The sequence below is a fragment of the Lontra canadensis genome, unplaced genomic scaffold, assembly GCF_010015895.1.
Source record: "Lontra canadensis isolate GAN:19392208 unplaced genomic scaffold, GSC_riverotter_1.0 scaffold132, whole genome shotgun sequence".
In the NCBI taxonomy this organism is placed as follows: domain Eukaryota; kingdom Metazoa; phylum Chordata; class Mammalia; order Carnivora; family Mustelidae; genus Lontra; species Lontra canadensis.
In genome coordinates this window covers 2168456-2194972 of record NW_022631126.1, presented here as the reverse complement: position 1 = coordinate 2194972, position 26517 = coordinate 2168456, and the positions used below count along the sequence as shown (strand labels likewise).

At 48.8% G+C, this 26517-nt stretch overlaps 1 protein-coding gene across 3 annotated transcripts in view; it reads right to left on the bottom strand.

Annotated features, from left to right (window-relative positions):
• GSG1L (GSG1 like) overlaps nucleotides 1–26517 on the bottom strand; it is a 197569-nt gene that overhangs the window by 157515 nt on the left and 13537 nt on the right. The gene's annotated exons all lie outside the window — the stretch shown is intronic.

Below are 26517 nucleotides of genomic sequence, written 5' to 3'. Positions count from 1 at the left end.
ATCATGGAAACGCTGTGTCCATACACATTTTCCCCAACATGTATTTTTTTTTCAGATTTTCATTTACTCATTTGACAGAGAGAGATCACAAGTAGACAGAGAAGCAGGCAGAGAGAGAGGGGGAAGCAGGCTCCCCGCTGAGCAGAGAGCCCAATGCGGGGCTCGATCCCACGACCCTGAGATCATGACCCGAGCCGAAGGCAGAGGCCTTAACCCACTGAGCCACCCCAGGCGCCCCACCATGTCAGTATTTTTAAATAGGAACCTAAGAAATCCCCTTAGTAAGACTGAAGAACTTAAGAAAGAAGCTGGAGGTCTATAGACGTGGCCTCCCTTGTGGCAAGTAGTGGCTCGATTAGCGGCTTCAAGGACATCTGTGCTGTGGCGGGATGAAGCTGTCCACGGACACGGCCAAGGGAGACAAAGAAGGGTATCCATTCATCCCTACCTCCCCCGGAAGAATGGATTCACGACGAATTCTTCCCTTCCCGCTGCGTTTTTAGGGTTGATAAAATGGCTTCCGTGAACAGCCTGGGTCTTCCAGGACCTGCATCTCCAAAGGCAGCCCACGGGCGCCTCGGGGTTTAAGGTCAACGTGGAGCTGACGGCGAGGCTGGGCGCAAATGAACCCTGGGGGTCGGCACGGTCGGGTATTTATGGGAACTGTTCCTGGTTTCGTCAGTGCTCAGAGGAAAAGCTTCCCTAGAGGTCCCCAGCTCTGTTTCTCTCACTGGCCCTGTCTTAGCACATCCTTGTACAGATCATGAGTCTAATGGGGCACATTTCCGGCATGGTAGCAGTGACGCCTGGGACGTCCTCAAACCCCCGCATTCTGCTGTACAGGTGAGAACAGCTACCGGCAGTGGCTGTTCACATTTATTGAGCACTTGCTGCATGCTGGCCTCGGGCTAACCAGCACTGGGTACACCCCCTCTCCCACGATGACCCAGTATTATCATCCCTGTTTTAATAGAAGGGGACAGTGAGGCTCAGAGAGGTTTGGGGACCTGTCCACACCAGTAACTAGACCTCAAGAGACGCTCTCTCTCCTTCTGTCAAAACTGCCTACCTGTCCACCTTGTCCCCTACGCCCCCTCCTCCCTGCAGCGTGCATGCCTGAGAATCCTGCAATTTGCCTCCACGTTTAGAGCTCATTATTCAAAAGACAGAGAGAGAACCCAGGGAGAGAAATTGGATGCTGACCTTCAGCAAAAGCTCAGCAAATTGAATCAGGAGCCATTCTCGTGACTGGGAAAGTCAGATCGCTTTGTCCCCTGATTGGTAACTCCAAAATCAGTAGAACCCAGAGAGAAAGGCCACAAACAAGACAGCGGCCTTATTGTAGGACCCCCAGAATCACTCTGGGGTGTTCATGTAAAGAAGCATGAATGCTGATACTTAATGACAAGTGGGGGCAGAGCATCTTCAAAGGACAGAAGTCGACTCCGCTTGGCCACAGAGCCGTTTGGAACAGAATGCAGCCAGGACGTGGTGTCAGTAAGATGTAAGCCACACGAGCTGTCAGGAATTAAAATTGGCCCGGCCACTTTGGAAGACCGCTTAGCATTATCTGATGGAGGTAGCAGGTGCGTTCCTAAGACCCAGCATCCCCATCAAAGGTGTATGCCCTCAAGTGACTCTTGCACATGTGACCACAGAGTAAACCCATCGCCTGCAAACTAATCTTAGCAGAAAACTCTACAGTTGGGAGAATGACTGACCATCCCTGCACACCCGACCGGCACGGAACTCAAAAACATGACATATGACAAGTAGGACAAGAGACACAAATTACAAAAGGATGTGTAGAGTCTGCTTCCGTTCGTAGACAATACAAGGACAGGCAAAATTAAATATGATGTTGTTTAGGGACACTTGAGGGGTAAAACCATGAAGTGACTAGCACGAAATTAAGGCTAATAGTTAGCTTTGGGGAGAAGGGGTTCTGATGGAGAGGGACATGCGGAGTGTAAGGTTGCGTGATATTCTGATCTTTAACTGAGATAGTGAGTGTATGGGCATTTTATTATTATTCCTTATACGTGTACTTTTTTAAAGATTTTCTTTCTTTATTTATTTGAGAGAGAGAGTGAGCAAACAAGAGCACGAGCAGGGGGAGGGGCCAAGGGAGAGAGAGAAGAAGGCTCCCTTCTGAGCAGGGAGCCCGGTGCGGGGCTTGATCCCAGGATTCTGGGATCATGACCTGAGCCAAAGGCAGACGCTTAACCGACTGACTGAGCCACCCAGGTGCCCCTATACATGTATGTTTTACACATTCTTCTGCATAGGTGACATATTTGACAATTGAATTTCTTTTAATTTAGAAAAAATGGCCTAGGAGTAGGACAGAAAATTCAAGGCGCTGTGAATGTTTAAGGGACGCTCCATTCTCCATACCCTCAGATGACATGCTCAAACATTCCCTATAATATTAAAAATGCAGTTTTTGGCTTAAAAAATCAACTAACAGTGGCTTCAATAAGAAGAAGGAGTCTGAAAGTAGGGGGTTAAGGGTTAATCTAGTGACTCAGAGATACAACTCTCCAAAATTCTCCTAGAGGCACAAAACAGCTGCTGCAACTCCAGACATCACATCTTTACCCAATCACTCCCACATGTAGGAAACAGAGAGGCATCTGGGATGGTGAGAAAGACTTTACTCATACACCTACATCCTTTCATCGAAAGGAAAATATTTCTCCAAAAAAGTCCCCAGCAGAGACCCACTTACATGTTATTCACCAAAATTAGGTCATTTAACAGCTGCTAGCCATGAGAAAGGTTGGGAAAGTCTCTGCCCTTTTCAGTCTCCTTCTCAGTTGAACAAGAAGGATGACAAGGAAGGAGAGGGAACGCCCATTGGGCAGAAAACCTCAATGCCTATCCTAACCCACCCCACCTCTAGGCAAGTTAAGTACATCTGTCCCACTATTGATGCCCTCAGATTTGTCAAATAACCCCGGTCCCACCTCGTATGGGAACTGAAGTCCATACCACACAGCCCCAAAATGGACTTTGAGCTGTGTCTCCTTCCTCCATGAGATGCTTGAAGGACGCTTTGAATTGCTTTGATCATGAACTGGCATAGAATGGTAAACTTCACTTTGTCAATCAGTGAATGCTATCAGATGAGGGAAGTCAATAAATCCTCCCCACCGCTGTGATCTGGGCCAAGCTGAACTAGCATATGACGGGACCCAGTCATACATAGTGCTAACAGCCTATAGAAAAGCGAGAAGCTAGTGAGAGGCGGCCACTAGTCGCACATCAACTGGAAAACTCGAGCGTTGAGGGACCAATGCTTTACTGTTGTGGCAGGCCGTGGCGGGAAAGGGCTGAGAGGAGGGGGCAGAAATCCAGGCGGCACCGGCCTGCGGTCTTGCAGACAATGGCCCTGGACACGGGGCATCTGTTTGCTTATTTGCCACAGTCCCCACTGCTCCCTATTGTCTCTCCAACACTGAGGCCAAGCATTTGGTGGCTGTTCGGCAACACGCTCACATGCAACAACGTGGCTCACATGGCTCTCTTCACCCTTGGCCACTTTCCCAACTGGGGTTACCTGCCTGTCTTGTAGCACTTGAGTTTGGGATCTTCGAACTCAAACACGGAAGATGGTCAGATTTCCCGTTCTTTGGTGAAAGTGACAAGTCTACTCTAACATCAATGGCTCCACTTGTTCTGGGGCGCTCATGTGGGGAGTGATTGAAGTCAAAGACTCAGCGCCTGGGCCCAAAGAGATTAAAATCAGCCCTCCTGTCTTGCTGGGCGTTGGTGACTCAGTCCACGCCATGAAGCCGGCATGCAAACGACTCTGTGGGGTACCATCTTTGTACAGCAGCTCAGAAACCGCTCTGACAGCCACTCCAAAGGGCAGCTCGTCCTGACTGTTACGCGCTGTGTCGTTCCAGGATATCCAAGAGCTGACTTACAATCACAAAATCGGGAAGTCAGAGGAAACCCAGAAAAAGGCAGTAAGGTCATGCATTTCTGCAACAATACTAAAAACTAGCACTCATACATGAAGCTTACCATGGCATGCTCCAAGTACTTGCTGCCCGACGGATTCACTTAACCTCACTAAAGCCTGGGGGGGGGGCGGGGTGCTCTTGTCCCTATTTCAGATGGCATGTGGCAGCCAGCCTCTCTGTGACTGCCAGAGAGCCTCGTCTGATCCCCCCTTGCCCTGAATCAGGAATGACCCGTGCGACCCATTGAATCCTGCAGCCATGACACTGTGATACTTCCAAAGCCAGGTACTACAGGACACCTGAGTGGCTCCGATGATTAAGCCTCTGCCTTCGGCTCGGGTCTCTATCCCAGGGTCCTGGGGTCGAGTCCGGCATCGGGCTTGTGGCTCAGCAGGGAGTCTTCTTCTCCCTCTCCCTCTCCCCCTGCTCCCGCTCACTCGCTCTCTCTATCTGTCTCAAATGAATAAATAAAATCTTAAAAATAAACAAAAGGCACTGCAACTTCCGGCTTGGTCCGCTGGGCTCCTTGCTCTAGGGAAAGCCAGCCCACCTCATGGAAGAAGGATTCTAAAGCCACCCCGTGGCAGGTGCACGTGGAGAGGGACCCACACTGGCCAGCCTGAACTCAGCAGCCACGTCACTGAGCACCACGGATCTGACTCTCCAGCTCCCATCCCTGTCTACTGCGATGTTGAGAGAGACCTCCAACCCAGAACCACCCACCAAAATGCTCCCAAACTCCTGACCCATCGAAATCTGCGACCGATCAGCAAGGATTATTGTTGTTTAAGTCACTAAATTCGGCGTAATTCCGCAGGCAGCATCGGACAGGTAATACAGAGAGGGAAAACTCAAGCAGAGGGAGAGAAGTTAAATAATCTGCCCGGTGTCCCACATCCGGCAAGTAGTAGAGCCAGGATTCAAACCCAGGACACCTGTTCTGGAGCCCATGCCTCTAACCTATGTGGCTTCTCCAGCCACTTCTGGAAGAAGTTCAGTTTCTATTTACCTAGGTCCATTTCCCTCTTCCTGAACGCCTACACTATGCTCCAGATTTTATCTGCATGAAATCATGGCCCTGCCCCAACACCTCCAGCAAAGAGTTTTCTATTTTATTCTTTCTGTTACAATGTAATTAACCAAGTAAGGCATCTATACATCCCTCCTTTAGAAAAATCCAAATCATAGAGAAGATCCCTAAATCTCCCGAGTGCACCCTCATCCCTACATCCAGGCCCCTCTTCCAAACTGGCCTGCTCAATCTGCTGGGTACCTTTCCAGACCTCTCTTCTGAGCCATTCACGTTCATGTTTATTTCTCCCCCCCAAAAAACACCACAGCAGAGCCACTATGGGGTGAAGTCCCACAGAATCATGCTGAGCAGACAACAGTCACAACATAATACATCGTGCGACTCCTTTAACATTAACACAAAGCACAGGCAAATTTATACTATAGTGTTTAGGGTTGTAGGCTTAAGTGGCAAGATTAATTGAGTGAATCACGGCGGTGACCATTGTAAATGCCAGGAACTGGGTACTTCTCAGGGTAAAAGTTGGGGGGGTCATTGCAGAGGCATGAGGGGAGTTTCTGGGTGGTGGCAAGTTTCTATTTTGACCTCAAAAGCTGTCATATAAGGCTGGCTTTCTGTTAAGCAGAGCATCTCCATTTTATGCACCTCTTTTTAAAAAAGATTTTATTTATTTATCTCAGAGAGACAGAAAGCGCAAGCAGGAGTGGAGAGGGGAAGGGGCAGAGGGAGAAGCAGACTCCCCGCTGAGCAGGGAGCCCGACACCACGGGGCTCCATCCCAGGACCTCAGCATCATGACCCGAGCCCAAGGCAGACGCTTAACCGACCGAGCCACCCAGGCAGGCGCCCCTTATGCACATTTCCATAAGCATAGTTCACCATTTCTAAAGGCTTTAAGAAAATAGAAGTGTTCTGTTTCATATCAAATTTATCATTCTTTCTAAACACTGCTTTCCTTCACTCACCAGTAAGTATCCATTTGTCACCTGTAGATTTACTCTGTTCATTCCAATAGAAGTATGTTCTGTAGAGCGAACATTCCACCACTTACTTAGCCTTCCCCCTAGGGATGAACACTTGGTTTCCCATTTGAACAAGTCTGCGATGAACATCTCTGTGTCCACGTGCATTTCTCCAGCCACAGCCCCAGCAGTTGGGATTGTTGCTGCAAAGGGTGTGAACATTTAGGGTTTTGTCTTTTTAAGATTTTGTTTATTTATTTGAGAGGAAGAAAGAGAGAGACCACAAGTGGGGAGAGGTGCAGAGGGAGAGGGAGAAGCCAACTCCCCGCTGACCATGGAAACCAATGCAGGGCTTGATCCTAGGATCCTGGGTTCATGACCTGAGCTGAAGGCAGACTCCTAACTGACTGAGCCCCCCCACCCAGGCAACCCCCAACACTTACAGTTTTAATAAATGTTGCCAAATTGCTGTCCATTATAGCTGCACTAGCATCATGTGGGGTTCCACCATTAGTACATGAAGCCCCCCATGTTCTTACATCCTTCCCAACTCCTGATATCATTGAAGTGTTCAATGTTTTTGCCACCTGGGGGAAGGAAAATGGTGCCTCCATTTCATGGATGAAGAAACAGAGGTTCGGGACCTGAAATGCTTTGCCTGGGACCACACAGCCAGGAAGCAGCAGCAAGAAGACTTGAATTCAGATCTTTGTCTCCAAATCCAAGCTCTGCCCCAAGACATGGAATTTTGCTCCTTAAAGAACAGATGCTCCTGAGATTTGCCACAAGGCTACCTGCTGTGGGCTGCAGGCAATTTGATGTCCCCAGGGTCACAACAAGATGAGGTACGAGTGGAGCCTGGCCTGGGGGTTGGCAGGTAGACCACCACCTGCACGGAAATCATCAGAGAGGAAATGAGCCCAGAATGAAATCGACAAGGTGCTGCGAGGACTCTGATAGTAAATTAGATACACTTGCAACTGACACGATGCATTTAGAGCAAGGGCACACCAGGTTCTCGGCTGCTCCCAAGCAATGAGCCACTGAGAGTGAAAAATAAAACAATCTATGAAGCTACAAACTGCAATAATGAATGATAACAGGCCCCAGAACAGCAGGGGAGAATTATTGGAAAATCAGCTAAGAGCCCATCAGAAGAGAGACCCGGGTGGCTGGCAGCGGGAGTTGGTGACGTGTGGCAGAAAGAGGGCAGGGCCTGCAGTCAAGAGATGCCTGGCTTAAAGTGGCTCCCACACTTGCCAACTAGGTGACCTTAAACAAGTCCCTGGAGTGTCTCAAAGACTCAGTCTCCTTGACTGTAAAATAAGAGTGAAAACATATTTACTGCCTAGCCCCGTTACAAGGATTAAATGAGATAGTGACTAGACAGGGCCTGGTTGCCAAGCACAATTGTTCAGGCTGCACACAAACTTACCTGAGGCTCAGTGGGACTTCATGGAACCCATCCTCCATGCTCAGAGCAGGTGGCTTTTTCAAATTTACCAAAGCCCCCGTGTGCCGCAGCTGCCCTGAAAGGGCCAGGCACATATTAGGTGCTTGATAAACAGGAGTGTCATGATCATGGCAGCCTGATTTCCCACCTGGGGGCTCCAGCCACACTGACCACGGCCGTAACAAGACCTCGTCTCCAGAACCAAAAGAAAGCCCCAGGTCCTGAAAGCAAACCTTGCAGGTCTGAGCAGAATGGACTGTGGCCCCACAGCAACCCACACGGGAAAGGCAGGGGGTGCCAGCAAGAACAAATGAATCAGGTGTCTGCACCCCCAGCCCAGGCCAGAGGGCTAACCGTATCTTAACCATCCTTGTAACACCCACTTCCTGTACGTGGACATAATCGGCTCTCAGTGTCTGAGAAAGTCATGAATACATCAGAAGAGAGCTGCGCCTTTACCCAGGAACCTATAAAAGATCAGGGATCCTCATCCCCAGCCTTGCTTTTATAATGAGGACCAGTAAGGTCTAAAGTCAGAGAAAAGTGTGTTAGGACAGGAGAAGGCTGACAGTCGGTGTGACGCACCTGTCACTCTGATGGCCCCAGGGACTACAACAGGAGTAAAATGCGACCCACGACCAAGGCAGAGAAATGCCATGGCAGGCACTGGATGGAGGATAATGAGCTCAGGGGGGAATGTTCCTCGCACAAAAAGAGAAATCTCTAGGGCCCTTCAGTCTCGCTGGACGACCTACACTGAAGGACCACATTGCGATCCGATGCGCATCTTTAAAGAAGCTAGTAAGAAAAACACAGTGCTCTGGGTCGAAGGCCAGCCCTTGTTCAGCCAGCGGAGCCCCCAGATGTCTTGGCCTGGGTCTGCCAGAGTCCAGGTCCTGCCCGCCCATCACTCTCCTCTCCAGCAGCGAGCACTTGCAGAGCAGGGAGGGATCCAGTGAGATCTTGCGGTTTCCACACCCAGCGTATTGCAGGAGCTCGGGGAAACGTTTCTCAGTGAATGAATGGCAGCCCTAGAGAAATCAGGAGAAGAGCCCCTTTTGCTCCAGTCACAGGTAGCTCTTCCCTGGGGTTTGATTCTGCCACCGATCTGCCACTGTGTGCCTTTGGCACAAGCCCAAAGTTCTGGAGCCAGCACGAAAAGCAGGATGGGACTGGGGCAAGAGGATTAGGTATGTACAAGGCAGCTTTTAGTGCAGCGAGAGGAAGTCCTCAAATCTCTGCAGATTTCAATACCAAACACTTATTTCTTGTTCTTGTTCTACCAGGGCGACAGGTCGGCCACAGCTCAATGGGGCTCAGCTGGGCTCAGCTGGTCCGGCCGCGCTGGGTGCCATGTGTCTTCTCCCTCTGGGACCAGACAGAAGAGACAGCCACTATCCAGAGCGCTGTGCTGTCAGGACAGAGGCAGGATCTAACAGAAGAGGAAGGGTTGCCGACACCATCGGCACACATCACATTTGCTCAGATTTCAGGAGTCAAAACAAGTGACGTGACCAAATCCAAAGTCAAGGCAGGGTGGGGGTGGGGTGGGGGAGGGTTGCACAGCCTCAGAGACACGTGGCAATGGAGAAGGAAATGAAAAGTCGTGAACAAATAAAACCATCTCTCCCAGGATGTTATTTTTCACTCTCTAGCTTCACTTCTTTTCCATGTCGGAAACGCATTCCACGCGGTTTGAGCTGGTCTACTCACTGGCACCACTGGGTGGGCATATGATTTAGGCCAGCCAATCGGAGCACTCCATTTGCGCCCCACCCCCAGGCCACAGCCATTGGTTCAAGAATGGCCATGTGATATAAGCTGGCCAATGAGAACCTTCCCTGAGAGCCTTCTACCAGAGCCATGGGGGGAAAAGAAAATCTGTCCAGTCTTGCAAAGCAGTAGGGCGTGAGTGCAGGACTACATCCTATATGATACCATATCCTATATGATAGCGATGAAGGAACTCTCCGTTATGCCTGCATGAGAAATATGACGAGTGAGTTGCTCGGGTTTAAATTTTATTTGGGATTTAATGTAAATTGTGTTTCATTTTTACCTGTTTACATTTCGATCTGATAGCCATGCAGCTAGAGGTGAACATACTGGACGCATCCAATGGAGAAAGAGTCTAAGATAGGAAGGAGCCTCTTGTGACATTTTTGGGCCCCTGTATCCAATGGAACATGATGCCACCTATACTTCCTTGTCAATAAAATCGATTTCTTTTCTTTGCATAAGCTGGTAGGAGTTCCATCATTAGAACTAGAAAGACTCTCAACTAATGCCATGGAGGGCACTATCGTCTTTCTAGATTCTGTCCTACTATGTGCCAGGCATTCAGCTGAGGCACACCTGTCACCTCATTGGTCTTTGCAGCTAAGCCAGTGAGAACCTCAGGAGCCAGACAGCTTGGGCTCAAACCACAACTGCACCGCTTACTGTCTGCGGGGATTTGGGCAAGGGACTACACTTCTTGCTGCCTCAGTTTCCTTATCTGTCCAATGGGGAGGATGGCGGCCCATACCTCAAAGGGCTGTGAAGGCCAAGTGAGTTATTACATGACAACAGTGCCGGGCTTGTAGCAAATGCTCCCTCGTGCTTTTTTTCCCCTTATTTTTCATCCTGATCCAGCACGAAAATAACCCGAGGCTCACCTAGGGTAAGTCACTTGCAAAGTGGCAAAGGTAATAGGCAACAAAGCCAGGACTGGAACAGGACTCTAGGATTCCAGAGTATAAACTCTCTACCGCGACGTTTTTCTGTTTGTGGCTTCAACTCTCTGTGGCGATGATAAGAGTAATATTAATAAGAGTTAGCACATGTTGCATGCCCAAGAATTTAAATCCTGGGCAGTTTTGCTTCAAAGCCTAAGCTTCTAACTCTCAGAGGAAAAAAAAATTAGTCCTTTTTTAATGCTTCTCCTGCCCTTCTATTAATACCAAGAAGAAAGTCTCAGCTCGGTGCTGATAGGTCTTTAATGCCTCTCTAGAATATGCACAAAGAGAGAGCCAGCCTCGGGCTCATATTATCCAGAAGGGACCTAATGGGCCCTACGCTTAACTTCTATGCTACACACCCAGGAAGATGTGGTAATTCCCTCTCTCTAGAGGGAGCTATGGTTCACTGTAGCTTGAAAGGCAGTGATTGGGTAGGGGAAAGGGTGGGGCAGGACTCAGCTTCTGGAGCTCTCAGAGCCCGCAGGGGTGACCCGCAGTCAGGCAGGCTCTCGTTCCTGGCCCAGGTAAGTTACAGAGGGTGATAATGGCAGGGCACTGGGGGCCAGTACCCTTCTCTGACACCACCAGTTGTCAAGCAGCCTGCATCAGCTGAGGGACAGAGTCTCAAGCTGCCATAAGCAGAACTGCAGAGAGCTCGTTGCCACACAGCATGCGATCAGGAGCCACAGACCGTATCTGAGGACCTTCTCCACCAATCCGTGGGCAGTTCCCTGCCCCCTCGGGGTCTCAGTGTCCTCAGCTGAGAAACAGAAACATCAATGCCTACCCACAAAGGATGGCGCTAAGAAATAAGTGAGGCCACGCACGAGAAAGCACTGTATAAAGATTGAACAAAGGTGAGCTGTTGCCACGTTCATTATTGGAGTGCAAGTGTATCATAGGTAAGTGAGCATCATGAACATAAAGTAAATGGCTGACATTGGGGTGAGACGGGGCCACCTGTCACTTTTTTAATTATCTTTGCTTTTGTACCTGTCTCTCTCACTGTGTTTTGCTCTTTCATGGCAGGGATCTTCTTAGCCATCTGGACAGCCTATTGCCTAAAGCGGTGCCTGGCACAGCAGAGGTATAAACAAATATTTGCTATATGAGTGGATTGTGGATGATGCTTAAATGGTTAGCTGGATGTGTGGATAGATGAGGGCATGAATGGATGGATAGAAGGATGAAGGATTGATGGGCGAGGGATGGATGGATGGAGAGATGGATAGATGGGTGATGGATGGATGGAAGGATGGGTGGAAGGATAAAGGATTGTTGGGTGAAGGATAGGTGGATGGAAAGATGGATGGATGGGTGATGGATGGATAGATAGATGGGTGATGGATGGGTAAATGGGTGGATGGATGGATGGGTGACCAATGGATGGTTATGGATGGATGGGTGGAAGGATGAAGGATTGATGGGTGAGGGATGGGTGGATGGAGAGATGGATGGATGGGTGATGGATGGACAGATAGATAGGTGATGGATACGTGGATGAACGGATGAAAGGATAAAGGACTGTTCGATGAGGGATGGATGGAGAGATGGATGGATGGATGGATGGGTGATGGATGAATGAATTGTGGAGGGATGGATGCATGGATGGATGAAGGACTGGTGGGTGAGGGATGCATGGATGGAGAGACGGATACATAAGTGATGGGTGGATGGCTTGTGGGGGGGATGGATGGACAGATGGATGGGTGATGTACAGGTGGGTGGATGGATGGATGGCTTGTGGATGGATGGAAGGATGGAGGATTGTTGGGTGAGGGCTGGACAAATGGATGAGGATGGATGGGTGATAAAATCCAGATGCACTTTAGGATGCAATTCTTGAGTAGGTGAGATTTTTAGTCTGGTACTGGATCCCAACCACCCAAAGCCCTCAAACACACAGTGTGTATATGTGTGATTGGTTGTGCCATCCTAAGGGAGAATTTGGCAGAAAATGAGGATCGTGGGGGGAGAAATTTTCAAATACAAATGTAATTTTAAAATAGCTTCTGGAGTGTGTCCTCTGTGAGTCCTCCCCAATCTCTTAATACTGGCCACATGCCCAGACCCACGTGCGGGTTTGTATTCAGGAGGCGGCCGGTGAGGCTGGTCAAAGTGAAAGACCCTGAGAAAGCATCCGGCATGCCATTCAGCACAGCACAGCCCCAAGGGGCACTGATTTATCTCAGATGGATTTTCAAGAATGGCCAGAATGAGAATGCCCTGGTTAACTGCCACAGGAACTTTCAGTTTCCTCCCCCTGCCCCCAGGGGCAGGCCTACTGATGATTTGTCTCAGAGTTCGTCTGCCTCCCAGTCGGTCTCTAGGGGCCACACTGAGCCAGAGGTGGGGACAAGGCATCATTTCTCCATCCCGGCATGGTGTTGCTCGCAGCCCCTCTTTCTGACCTCACTAAGGGGAGCACAGAGCAGTGGCTAACCACGTCTACAGGGGCCAAGGACACTTGATCAGGACTGACTGTGCATTAAGGCTGGAAGGACATGTAGGAGTCCACCGGAAGCCTCGGAGCGGCTTGCCAAGCGCACAGTCCAAATCCCAGGGACTCGGCCTCGTGCGCACTGCATTATCACTGGTGACACTGGGTGGGTGGAACAATGACTTCACATTTCTCCGTGAGCTGTGGAGACGGAACAGGGCGTGGTGAAGCATGCCAGGTCACAGACAGAGGGAGCCTCACACAACCTTGAAGGAAGAGGAGGAAGGAATTTTCCAGGAGGACCAGATGGGGGTCGCTTTGGAAGGGAACTGTGCGCACAAGGCAGGGAGTCATGGAGGAGCTCTTGGGAGAAAGAAGCAGCAAGATGCTGGCTGGCACCTGTGCTCCCCAGCTATGGGAGCAGCATCCTGACTCTCCTCTGGGGATGACCAATCTGGGTCTAAGAGATTCTGTTGGGGCTAAACAAAGCCCTAGCTCTGAAGGGGAGCAGATGACCCAGGCCTTGCCTTAAGAGCCACACCCCTCACAATGACAGGCCTAAGGAGGAGAGCGAGTGACCCACGCCTAGCTAACAAACCCTCCCTGGGAGATTTGCTGGTGCTAAGATGGGGGGATAAAATATGGAGCTGTTAGGAGCTACTACATGAAAAAGTTTCCATAGAGTGAAGCCAACAAATGAAGCAGAGCTCTAAGAGAGGGAAGAAACACAGAAACAGAAGGAGAGACAAAGAAAGGTGAAGCGGAACAGAGACACTGAATCCTGTCGACATCCTGCAAGCACCTGGATCTAGCTGAGCCTGAAGCCCCATTCCCTGACATGAGCCAATCAAAACTCATCTTTTTGCTTAAGCTTGAGTTGGAATCGGCCACTTGGGACCAAATAAATTGTCCCACTTGTGTTTGTATCCCAATGCCCACACTCAGAACTCAGGCCATGGGGAAGGGATAGAATGGGATGGATGGGATTCAGCCTGGCCCCCTATGATAATTGTACCCCTGCGTCACTGGAGCTCATCCATTAACTTCTCCAAAATGGGGTGCCCAAGAGTGGGCAGCCCCTCTAGGTTATAAATGGATGTCCATTTGTCCATTCATGAAAGCCTTGACCCAGAAGGGTAACCTTCATTTCCTGCCTATTTGAAGATCCCAGATTTTTTGTAGCAAACTGATGCGGCCTGAGTTGTAAGCTCAGTTGTGACCCCAGCATACAGATCGTGCTCTGTAAATACCTTCCTGATTAATGAATTCATGCTATCTTACGTAAATGTTAACATAAATATGAGATACGAGATTCACTGGAGGTACCGAGTACCAATTCGGACAGAAGGTCCATTTCCCAAAAAAAAACCAGCCACTCTGAGAAGAGAGTGCATTTCCCAATTCCATGACCTGATGTTTGGTGGGGGTTGGGAGATAATGCATCCTGGGGCTTCTGGAGTGTTGGCAGGGATTATAACCCCATTGGAAAGGAAAATAAGCTGGAAGTAGAGAAAATCAGGACTTATACTGAAAAAGCAACTGGAATTCATTATAGCGAGATCAGCGGGGAGCCACATCTCCTGGGTATCCCAGAGACACCTGGCAGAGAAGAGCCAGCTCTGGCTCTTTACCAGAAGGTTCCTCTCCAGTGAGGACCCCTGACTTTCACGGTAGACATGTCTGGAGATGCACGAATGTGGGAAAACCAGAAAGGCTCTTTTCCTTCATTTGAGTACCCAGCTGACTTTGTTCTCACCCTAGATGAGGGAAAGCCATTAAAACAAGGAAGACAGACCTTAGAATACCAATATAAGCAGCCATACAATGTCTTTAAATTCACTACAGGCCATGTTTGCTTTGAAAAATTAGAAAAAAATCGAGGACAAAAATGCATCACAACACCCAGAGCTGGCACTGTTGGGCACCTAAGTAATAGATTCAATGCCCCTGGGGAACCTGGCCAGCCCCGGAGGGCCAATGACCTTGACCTTTTAAATCACTATCTCTGGCCTGGCTCACACTCTGACACCTGGGGCACAGTTTGCTTCCCCTCTTCCCCCCCACCTTCCCCCCCTTCCTTCTACCCCACACCTGACATTGCCTCTGGGCCATCACACAGACCTCACATACTTAACCCGCCCAGGTCTGAACTCAAAATCCCTCTCTTCTCACTGAATAATCAAAAAATCCCAAAACCATTTCCACTTCAGACTTCCCCCTTTCCAGGAATAAACACATTCATTTGTTGAGGACAGAAATGTAGGAGCTATCCTCAGTGTCCCTGACTCCACATTCAACAGGCCCGCAGATTCTGTTGCCAACAGGCTCTACCTTCAAACTATGTCCTGAATCCATCTAGTTCTCTCGTCTCCCCCCCGAAAGCCAAGCCACCAGCCCCTCTCACTTGGACTACCACCTGTCACCCCTCTTATTTCTGCCTCTAACCAACTTTCTCCATGCATCAGTCAGAAAGCTCTTTCATTAAATGCTAATCATATCCTATCACCTTCCTGCATAAAAACCCCCAGAGGCAACCCAGTGTATTGAGAATGAAGTCCAAATATTATACCACAGCCAACAAGGCTCTGCGAGACCAGGTCCCTCCCAAGCAACTCAACCTCTTTTATTCTGCAACAGCCCCAGTGACCTCTTTCGAATTGTTCAAATCTGCCAAAAATCCTGACCCCAGGGCCTTTGCACTTGGTGCCTTGGCTTCCTGTTTCACTCTATTCCTTCTTACCATCCTCTAGCTTTCCACTTAAATGTCACCTCCTCAGAGAGGCCTTCTTCACCTCCACACCCCCCCACATCTAAAGGAGACCTGCTCCCACATACACCCACAGGCAGAACAGTGGGCAGACCATCACACCATTTATAAAGAAGGGTTATAGACAAATCCTTGAAAAATGCTACCAATGCTTGGCCCTGGGAGAGGAAGTGGGTGGCTGGGAACAGAGAGACTTTTTACTGTGCATTGCTTTTGCCTTTGAATTTCAAATCATGTGCATATATTATTATTCCAAAATTTTATCAAATCAAATAAGGAAGGAAAGAAGGGAGCAGGGAGAGAGCAAAAGGGACAGGGACAGGGAGAAGAAAGGGAGAGAGAGAAGACAGGGAGAAAGGAAAGGAGGGAGAGGAAAGGAGTGGTAGGGAGAAGGAAGGAGGGGAGGGAGGGAGAGAGAGAAAGATACTCTTGGGAAACTGTTCCAAGGAAATAATTCCACAAACAAAAATGATCTATTCAAGAAAATAATCATTGTGGTATTAAACTATAAAGGAACCAGAAAGATAAAATAAGACGCCGAGCAACACAGGAATGACTCAGAAAAGAGTGCTTTGTGAACAAAACAGAATAGTAAGACCCCCTTAATCATGATCATTATTGGGACTGCAGAAATGTGGAGAAATGTTTATGACAATAATTAATGAAAAAGCAGACTATAAAGGAGTCTATTAAGGAGGGGAAATGGCGTAGCGGGAAGAGGAAAGCTGTCAGAGAAAGCTGGTCCTGAGCCCTCAGCACCTGCTCTAAGGAGACCACGACAGAAACACACCAGCGACATCTCAGCTCTGAGCACACGCCAGGCTTGGAGACTGGAGACCAAGACTCATCAGGGCCCACGGAGGACCAGACCAGTGACAAAGGCAGCTGGGACCGGCGTTAGGACTCTGGGAGATCTTGCTGGGGTGACCCCAGGCATGGTTTCTCAGGACTGGGCACGCCTGACATTGGGGGCTGGGTCGGTCTTTGCTGCTGGGACTGTGCTGTGCCCGGTGAGAGGTCTCACAGCAGCCCAGTCCTCACCCGCTGGACACCAAGAGCAGCCCCCGGCCTCCATCATGACAAACGAATGTCTCCGGACATTGCCACGTGTCCCCCAGGGCGCAGAATCGCCCCCAGGTGAGAACCCCTATATAAGGAAAATCACAGAGCCTCTCTGTCAGTTTCCCCAGCTGTAAAATGGGAGAGCACCTCAAACACAGGCCAATTCTCTCCCCTCCTCCGTACACACTAATTACGGCTATATTTTTTTAAAGAATATGTCTATTAAATGGGTTCTTGATGGTACCTTTTAAATTCAATAAAACGGGCGAGGCTCCTGCTCCCATGGGATCCCCAGTCCCTAGCTTGTCGGTGGCACATCTCAAAGACAGTAATTATTTATCATCTACTCACCCCCCGGTTGCCATCCCAGTCTGGTTTTATAGCACATGTGCGCTCCCTCACAAGGGGCTTTAATGGGGCCACGATTAATTCATAAAATATTAGGCAAGACTTTGCTACACCATGGTAATAGCCCGAATTTCCACACAGGGTCTTTGTAGTTTAATGGCAGCTCAAATAATAAATCGCCTTAATGTCTTATTCAAGCTTTTCCGGAGACCGAAAATGTCAGCTCTAGAATTAGAGATTTCCTCATCCAGCCCTCGGCTTACAGATGGGGAATCCAAGCTCCCTCCTCCCGAGGGAAAGTGACCCGTCTGAAGTCTCCCAGCAGAAAGCGGGGGACGAGGGCTGTTCCCTGGATTGCTGGGCCACCTCCCTGCCCCCAGGCCACCCTCCCTCAGGGAAACACCGTGAATCCGCTCAGGATTCGTTGGGGTCAGCAAACTGGGCACTTGTGACCGGCAGCTGGCATCGAAGTGGGCTCTGTGTTTAGAATTAGCCAGAGAGTGAGGCTGGAGTGGGTGGTTTAAGGAAAGGAAAAAAAAAAAAAAACAGCTTGAAAAGTTATTCTTCTACCACGTCCACCCACCTCCAAACTCCCCCAGTCACCTGCACGATAACAAGGTCTGGGATTACAGCAGCTCCTGAGTGGGGAACGCAGGGAGAGAATGCCCCAAAGTTTCCACATCTCCTGGGGCAGACTCAGCCCAGCTCCCCGACAGCAGTCACCCTGGACACGAAGCCCGCTCTGGAAACTCACTGCCTGCCGGGTCCCAGGTGCCACCCACGTGACCCTGGCCCTGGCTGCCTCCCATGGGGCTCCACCAGCGCCCAGAATGGGGACAAGCTATTGACGCTCCGTGACGGACAGGTACCTGACTCCTTGCGTCGCAGGGGCCTCTCCCAGAGTCCACAGGTGACATTCTGTCTCCCCGCAACTCATCGCCGCTGGAATGTCTAGAATCCCCTCCCAAGTACACTGCCACGTGTAGAGCCTCAAGTCCTCCACTCGCATTCGGTGTCGGGGCACCCCGCTAAGGCAGGGACCCAGCAGCCCAGGTGAATTGAGGGGAGCTTCCTTCTGTCAGTCCTCCCAGCACTGTCTCCCTCTGATGGTGACTCTGGGTCTCATAGGACAAGGCAGACCCTTTTCTCCCACAGACGCCTTTGACACATTTCAAAACAGCTCCCGGATGCCCCAGAGCATTCTGTCTTCCATTCTTCCCTTGGCTTAAAATGGTGCTCCCCAACAGCTGAAACCCCCAATCCTGTTAGCTGCATCTCCCACTGTGGGTGAGAGCTGTGTGCCTGGCTTAGGTACCCTAGAAGAGTAGGCACACCACAAGCACAGAATTCCTCTGTTCCTTAATTCCTTGAACTGCAAGCCATTAATGGGTGAAGAAGACATAGCGTCCATTCTGCTGTGAACGTCACCCTCTCAGTTCCTCTCCAGAAGACCCGAGTGGTTCATTAATGTCCCTCCTCGTTGGGGCCACCCAGAACTGAACCCAGCTGCTTCAGGTGTGCCTCTAACAGTGGAGAGGAAGAGAGGGACCACACCTCCCTCATACTGTATATGTTTCTATTGAAACACCAAGGTCACATTCTGGTTTGGGAATCTATTTTTCACTGTTGGCCCAGAACAACAGTGACAACGAGAGCAGCAGCATCGATAACAATAATAATACAAAGATACATATGCATTCCGATTATGTACCAGACCCTGTCCTCACATCAAATTCAGTTAACCAGAGCCTGGCCGCTGCTGGACTCACCAGCGACATCCTGTTTGTCCACTCTTTGGAGCTGAGTGCCGTATGTTACATTTTTCGATCTAATATTTCCCCTAGTGGGATACAGCCACCTCCAACCTCTCCCCAAGGCTCTGCACCCTGAGCCCTCCCCCGACTCCCTGATAGCTACGTATTTGATCTTAGTGCCCCCATCCCATCTTGCGGGTCATGGAGTAAATGTTTCCACATCAGCACCAAGGACAGGTCCTCATCACCCACCACCTCAAGACACACTCACACACACACTGACCCGCTGGCCGGACTCCCAGATAACCGATCCCGCAACTTATCCACTCCTCCCAATCCTGCCCCATCGAGCGTCAGGCTTGATGAAGTTCATTGGCTTTATAAACGCTCCATAGCCAGACCCGGTCCTACAAAGCTTTACAGATATCCATCCATTTAATCTTCATAACAACAACTGTGGAGTGGGGTACTCCTATTACCCCACTTACAGACGAGGAGCTGAGGAACAGAGAAGGTCAGCAATGTATGGCTCCATATCGAGCGAGGCTAGACTGAGACACGCACCCAGGTCGGCACCCAGCACAGCTCCAAGCTGTAGGCTGCAGGAGTCACGGTCCTAGTTCTCAAGGGCTCTTATTAAACACATAAATAAAATACAGTGAGGCCACGCATGGACTGAGGGTGAGAGGACATCGTGAACCACAGGCTTGGTTTGGTTGGTGTTACTTGTTTTTAATCAAGGGTTTTGATTGCTGCAAATCTGGGTTCCTGAGGTCCCTATTAACAATGTAGTGAGTGAGGTCACATTCTAGGATTTCAAAGCTCACAGAACACTTCTCCCCTCCAGATGGAGTCTGGACCCCCCCCATAACCCTGTGAGGGGAAAGTACTTTATCTCCATTTAACGGACTAAGAGACAGGCTGCCAGAGGCTGAGTCATTTATCCATGATCGCACACTCCAGAAGGGACAGAGGCAGGGTTTGAACCCACAACCCTGACTTTCAGATTCCAAGACACCGTCCCTCTCTGGAGCCTCCTCTGACTGCTCACTTCTGCCCAAGTCAGAAGGAGTTGTGGTAGAGGGAAGGGGAGGACATGCGTGTACCCGTGTATACCCAGTGCAGGAGCATGGAATGAGCTCCACGGAAAGGGGAGGGGTGAGTCTGTCTCCATGGTTACGCAGAACCTGAACAAAACATCACACACAGATTACCGTAGCCTTGAGCACCACCACTCCATCCTCCTGGCAATATAGCTTGAGAGACGACTGTCGGGCCTTCCAGCCTGCCTGCCCGCTTCAGAGAGCCTTTCTTTTTCATTACTCCCATTATTAAACCTGGCACTTTATAACCGCTAAATGTTTTCTAATTATTTACAGGTTCACCTTCCCAGCACCCCATGAGATAATGATCCCGCTGTGCATTTCTGTAATATTCCGCCCGCCTCCAAAAACTCAAATTGAGTTACCAAGATTATCTCATTGATCCTCCCACTTAAGGCTCTGTCAGATCCATAGAAAGCGGTTAGCTTTGCTTTCAGCTGACACGCAGGGACACTGAGGCACAGACAGATAAAGACCTCTATCGAGGGTTTTACTGTAAATCAGTGTGTGGACCACAGACAGCATTCTGGGTTCTTTTTTTCTCCCCAGCCCTAGAACAGGGAGATCAAATGGGTTTCCTCTCATTACCAATCTCAGTCACTGATGACGGCTACTGGTCAATTGTGTTAAGAAGGATTCTGAGGCAGCGGATGAGATTTTTATGAGGAATTAATACGATCAACGAAGGACCATGGGTGAGGAAGGGGGCGGTGCTGGCACCCGTTCTGTGTGTATTCCATTTCTTCCTACGATGGCAGATAGCATCCCTGGGAAGACTGCACGTTGGCTGTCAGCCAGGAGCAATTTTGTCCCCCGGAGGACATGTGAAAATGCTTGGAGATATTTTGATGGTCATTCTGACCTGCTGAGGTAGGTGCGAAGGGCACGGAGGCTTTTAAATGCCCTACAAGGTACAGAGCAGCTCCCCCCACAACAAAGAGTCTATCTAAAATGTCAACAGTGCCAATATTGACAAACCCTCCCCAGAACACAGCCACGCACACACACTCACACACGCACAGTCCTTGGTCCCCAGCAGGTCAGATGTCAACATGACATTCCCCCCTTGAACCTGTTCCTCCCTGTTTTTCTTCATCTCTCAGCACATGGCATCACCCACCAGTCTCTCAGATCAAAACCCCAGGGGTCACCCCCGACTCCTTTCCCTCCTTGGCTGGCCTCTTCATCAAGTCCTGTTGCTTCTTCCTGCAAAACAGTTCCCCAGCAACCCCCCACACACCAATGCCTGTTCCCCTCCCCCACCCCCACCCCTTCCAGCTCGCTCTACCGTCTCCTGTGGATCAATGTCATCACCTCCTAACTTGACCCCCCCAGCCACACCCACCGCTTCTCCACCCCAGCTCTGACTTCAGAGTCTACACACTTACTATTCCCGCTGCCAGATCTTTCTCCACATCTTCACTGGGAGGCTCCTTTCTGACAGTAGGTTCTCAGGGAAAACATGGGGTCCCTAGAGAGACCTCCCTTCCCTGACCTCCCTTTCACTGTATTTCTCACCCTCTGAAACCACCTCATTAATTGATTTACTTGTGGCCTCGCCCCTCTTCCCGTGAAAAAGGATATCAAAAGTTGGTAAGAGTAGAGAGACCTTGTCTTTTTTGTCACTGAAGTCTTGTTACCAAAAAATTAGCCCCCAACCACAAAAACAAACACACACAAAAAAGCCCTTAGCATATAGCACACGCTCAAAAAACTTTTGAAGGAGTGAATGAATTAAATTTCAAGGATAGAAAAGAAAATGGAGCAAAGAAAGTGGAGATCCTCCACTTCCGTTGAGTGGGACCCAGGAGATGGAGACAGTCTCCCAGCCCCCAGAACCTAGAACCTTCCCTCCACTGAGCTCGGGCCCTCTGGACATGTAGGCAGGTGAGCGACTTGCCAACAGCTCCTGGGCCTCCCTCCCACCAGGCCGGGCAGTGCTGAGTGGCCGCCCGGCATCTCTTGGAGACAGCTAAGAGCCTAGTGTCTCTTTCCCCATCAGTGTCCCCATCCTGGACCATCTCCCTGCATTCCAAGAGCTCCATCCAGACCCGAAGGCAGCAAACGGGCTCCTGCATCCTGGTGGAAGCGACCTCACCTCTACTGTACCTTCTTCCCAGGACAGAGACCCAAGGCTAGCCATTTGTGATCTCCTGTTCCTATCAGCATAAGGCACCTGACAAAATATTAACGTAGATCCAGAACCCAGTGAATAGTCGTGAAACGAAGGAGCAAGGGAGGAAATAAATGGGTCACGATGCCAACTCGTATTTTCTTGATTCGAAATCCAGTGGACATGTCTACCACCATTTTCCCTCCTCTTTCTCAGAACCTGTGCCCATCAGAGGATGTGGGGCTTCTAGGTCATGACCGGCGGCAGACCAGGGATGCGTAATTTGCCCCCTCTTATCCATTGTTCAACCGAATGTCAAAGAGACCCACGAAGCAGTGAGATGCTACAGGGGGAGCTACAAACGGCATCTGTCGGCAATGATCTCTGCCGGCCCAGAAAAGAATTTCCATGAATCCGCTTATCTTTGCAGCCCAGGAAGAGGAAGCCTGAAGGGTTCCACCATCCTGAGTCCACGACTTCACTGGGTGTGGCAGAGGGAGTGCCCATCCTCTGGAGCACAGAGCCACTCTAATGGAGACCAGGATCGCTCACCCCCAGCTTCCAACCAGCCGGCCATCCAGCATCTGCGATTCCCACTGAGGGCACATGCCCGAGAGCCTGAGTGGATGGGCAACAGCGCATTGCATCTTGGGTTGTCAAGAAAACTGGGTGAAGATGGGGGAAAAATGTAGGAAGGGTGCACCTGGGGCATTGTGGTTTTCTATCCACCATTTCTGTTAAGGAAAGTAATTCCTCTTGGCCATACTCAAGGCTCGTCAGGAGGTGAACAAGGGAGGTCTGATCTCTAGCTAGCAGAGTCACAAAATATTTTTTGAATCCCCGAAAACAGAATTCAGCTTCGCGTTATAAATGCCAGCCATCAGGAACAGCTAAGATCTTAAGACAGGTTGAGCAGGAATGTAACTGCAGCCGGGTGTGAGTGAGAAGGATCAAAGAGAGCCCGCTCTATGTAGGAGCAAATACTAGGCCTGGAGAGACCGTTTCAGACCCAAAATGAGGAAGCACATGAAAAACAATCACACATAGGGTGCCAGGGGGACAATTCTACAACCTAAAAAGAGGAATGATAGGCTCAAGATAGAGAAGAGAAGCACCTCTTTGAAAGGCACTCATTGAAGGAAGCACGGATAATTCATAAAAACATTTGTTTATGTCCCTAAGGGAGCACAGACTCTAAACTCTATAACCAAGGCTTGGCAGATTGGAGACTAAAACAACAGACTGCATTGAGGAGAGCTGCCAGGAAGGCAGTCCAGGTGAAATGGGAGCCACCTGAGGACAGGAAGGACTGTAAGGTCCCACAGATACAAAGGCAGAGTCACCCATCAGAAACAATGAAGGGCAGACCCAACCCTGGAGGAACCCGAACCAGGAACACAGTGTTAGTGACACTGAGCCCAAGACACTTAAAACTCTGCCCAAGGGAAGTCATTTGGCATGACTTAGGGACATAATGAGACCCAACTCAAGAGTCTTTTGTGTCTCTACTCCTCTGGGCTGGACTTGAAATTGGGTCTTCAGACCACCTCGTGTCTCAGTGGAAACCCCACATGGCCCACCCTTAGAGGTCCCAGCAGAACCAGGCTGGGGGGACAGGGGACAGAGAGAAAGGCGCAGTCAGAGCTCATCTAGCACAGTCTCACCTTGATCACTAGAGTAGAAAAGTAGGAAGGATGTGGGGATGGAGGCCTCTCTCCCAAACATCCAGAGATGCCAGAAGATGGAGAACAAACTTTCCCAACTATTCCAGAATGCAAAAGAATGGGACTACACAAGACCTCCAGCTTCTGCTCCAGCAGATAGGGACACAGCAAGTCACCAATCTGTCCTAACAGAAGTCAAAAGTGGAACAAGCTACACGGTCGGCTTCCCTAAAAAAGTGAAGTCACAAGGCAAACTGCTGTCCCCAAAATTGGAAAGACAGAGGGTTACAGAGAATTACAACCCTACTGAATCAGAAACCGCCATGGGAACCAGCCCTGGCAAAGGGAATCTGGAACTATAGCTGATGAGTTGCCAGAGGCTCAGTGTGGACAAGTCTGAGAGAGGAAAACTCCAGGGAAGCCAGTCACTGGGGTCCCCACGCTTTTGTGAGTTTGACCTCCAGAAGCTCTATGAGGTCCTCACAGTGAATATCAAATAAATATCTTCCCATGATTCCAACAGGGGAGCAGGAAAGGAACTATTTTGAAATACACCAGAATATTCTGTTCTTCTTAAGGCCTGCCCTCCAGAAAAACTAGTTAACTAAATCCTAACCTGCCAGGGTATTATCAGAGCCTAACTGACATGGGGGAAGGCAAATACCCAACCCTAGCCAGCTCTAGGCCTGTTTACAGTAGTTCCTCAGACCCAGCCCATCACATTCAGCTGTCAGGAAAGCAATTACAGTGCATACCCCAAGGCAAAAATAAACAAAACAAAACAAAACTAAACTAAACTAAACAAAAACACAATTTGAAGAGACAGAACAAGCATCAGAACCAGACCCAGAAATGGCAATGCTGTTGGGACTATAAGACCAGGAATTGAAAACAATGATGATTAATATGTTAAGGGCTTTCATGGGTAAAGTAGACAGCATGCAAGAACAGACAAGCAATACAAAGTGGAAAAACTAACAAAGAACCAAAAAGAAATACCAGAGATTGAGAACACTGTGACAGAAGTAAGGAATGCCTTTGGTACGCTGACAAACAGACTGGACACAGCTGAGGAAAGAATCTCTAAGCTTGAGGATATCTTAATAGAAACCTCCAAAACTAAAAACAAAGAGGAAAAAAGACAGGCAAAAAATAGAAAAGAATATCCAATGATGGTGGGACAACTGTAAATGGTGTAACATATGTATAATGGGAATACTAGAAAGTGGGGGAGCGGAAGGAGAAAGGAACAAAAAAATGTTTGAAACAATAATGACTGAGAATTTCCCAAATTAATGTCAGACACCAAACCACAGATCCAGGAAGCTCAGAGAACACCAAGCAGGACAAATTCCAAAAGAATGAGACAAAGAGAATATTAAAATTAGGAGAGAGAGCCGCCTGGGCAGCTCAGTCATTAAGCGTCTGCCTTCTGCTGGACTTGTGATCTCAGGGTCCTGGGATTGAGCCCTGCACTGGGCTCCCAGCTCCGCGGGAAGCCTGCTTCTCCCTCTCCCACTCCCCCTGCTTGTGTTCCTTCTCTTGTTCTCTCTCTCTCTGTCAAATAAATAAATAAAAACTTTTAAAAATAATAAAACGAAATAAATCATGAGAGAGAAAATAAGAGACAGAGAGGTCAGAGAACAGAAACCAATCCCATAAATAAGTGGTATTCTTAGAGAAAATCTTCAAATAAATGGAACAGTAGAAATAACTGAAAAAAAAAAAAACAATACAATCAAGCCTCCTTAAGCGATCTCAACAGGTACCCAGCCAATGTTAAAAATCAACATTCATAAATTCCAAGAAAAGTTCTCTATATTGAGGATAAATGAGGAAAGATTATACAAGAATTCAAGGGGACAAAAGATGCTTACAAAGGAAAAATTTGGCTGACTTTAGACATCCTTTCTTCAACTTAGATGCCAGAAAACATAGGGTGATGTCCACAGGATATTGAGGGAAAAGATTTAAACCTGTGGGTTCTACAACCAACCATGCTATCATTCATATCCAAAGTCCAAGGAAAGCTCTTCCTAGTGTTTGGTTATTTGTTTCTTAAGAGCTAAGAGGCAGATCATGTGCACTGAGGATAAAGTCCCCCCACCCCCTCCATACCGACAAAGCCCTGATCTTGTCTCTGCTGCTCTCCTACTTCCTGGCTCACTCTGCTCTAGCCACATCCACCTGCCTTCTTCCCGCTCACCAAGCTCTGTCCCTTACACAGAGCCTTTGCATGTGTCATTTCCTCCCCCGCCCATGGCCCACTTTCTCTCACTCTTCAAGTCTCAACTTAGATATCCCTCCTCAGAGAGGGTGAGTTTGCCTCCTTGTGTATTATTCACACACACACACACACACACACACACACAAACATACACACACATACCTACACACACTCTAGAAGTTCCATAAGGGCAGCGACCTACTTAGTCATCCTCTTCAAGATTATATCCCAGCATCTAGCATGGGACCCAGCACAACACTGGTTGCTGTCATATGTCGCATTCAAACCCAGCCAACATATGAACAAAAGCAGACGAAAAGTAAACTAAAGGGACTTGCAATTAACCCTGAGACCAGCTAAGTAAGTAAATAAATAAATAAATGAATAAATAAATAAATAAAATTGCAATTGTCATTACTAATACAAGTAAAAAACAGAATTCAAAAATTCTAAATTTGCATTATATGTTGTATTGCTCTGCATAGTCACAGAGAAATAGAAGTCTGAGCACTAAAAACAGAATTAATGGTAGTGTGTATATATTTTTAAATCATTAGCTAAGAAAAAAGAAACAAAACCTAACTCATGGAGTAAAAGATAAAACAAAGAAAATGTGTAAAAAAAAAAAAAAGACTAAAAAATTGGAAGCCTTCAACAAAAAAGGAGAAATGAGATCGGATGTCTTTATAAATGTTGTTTGGTTGAGACACCCCGGTTGTACCAGAAAACCAAATCTCTTGCCAGATAGGCACCTAGCAGAAAGACCAGGAACACTGAAATGAAAAGGCTACAGAGAGACACATCAGGGGACACAAACAAAACGAAGCTGGGATAGCAATATTAAAATATGAAAAAATAGAATCCAAAGCAAAAAGCATTCACTAGGGGAAAATAGTCATTT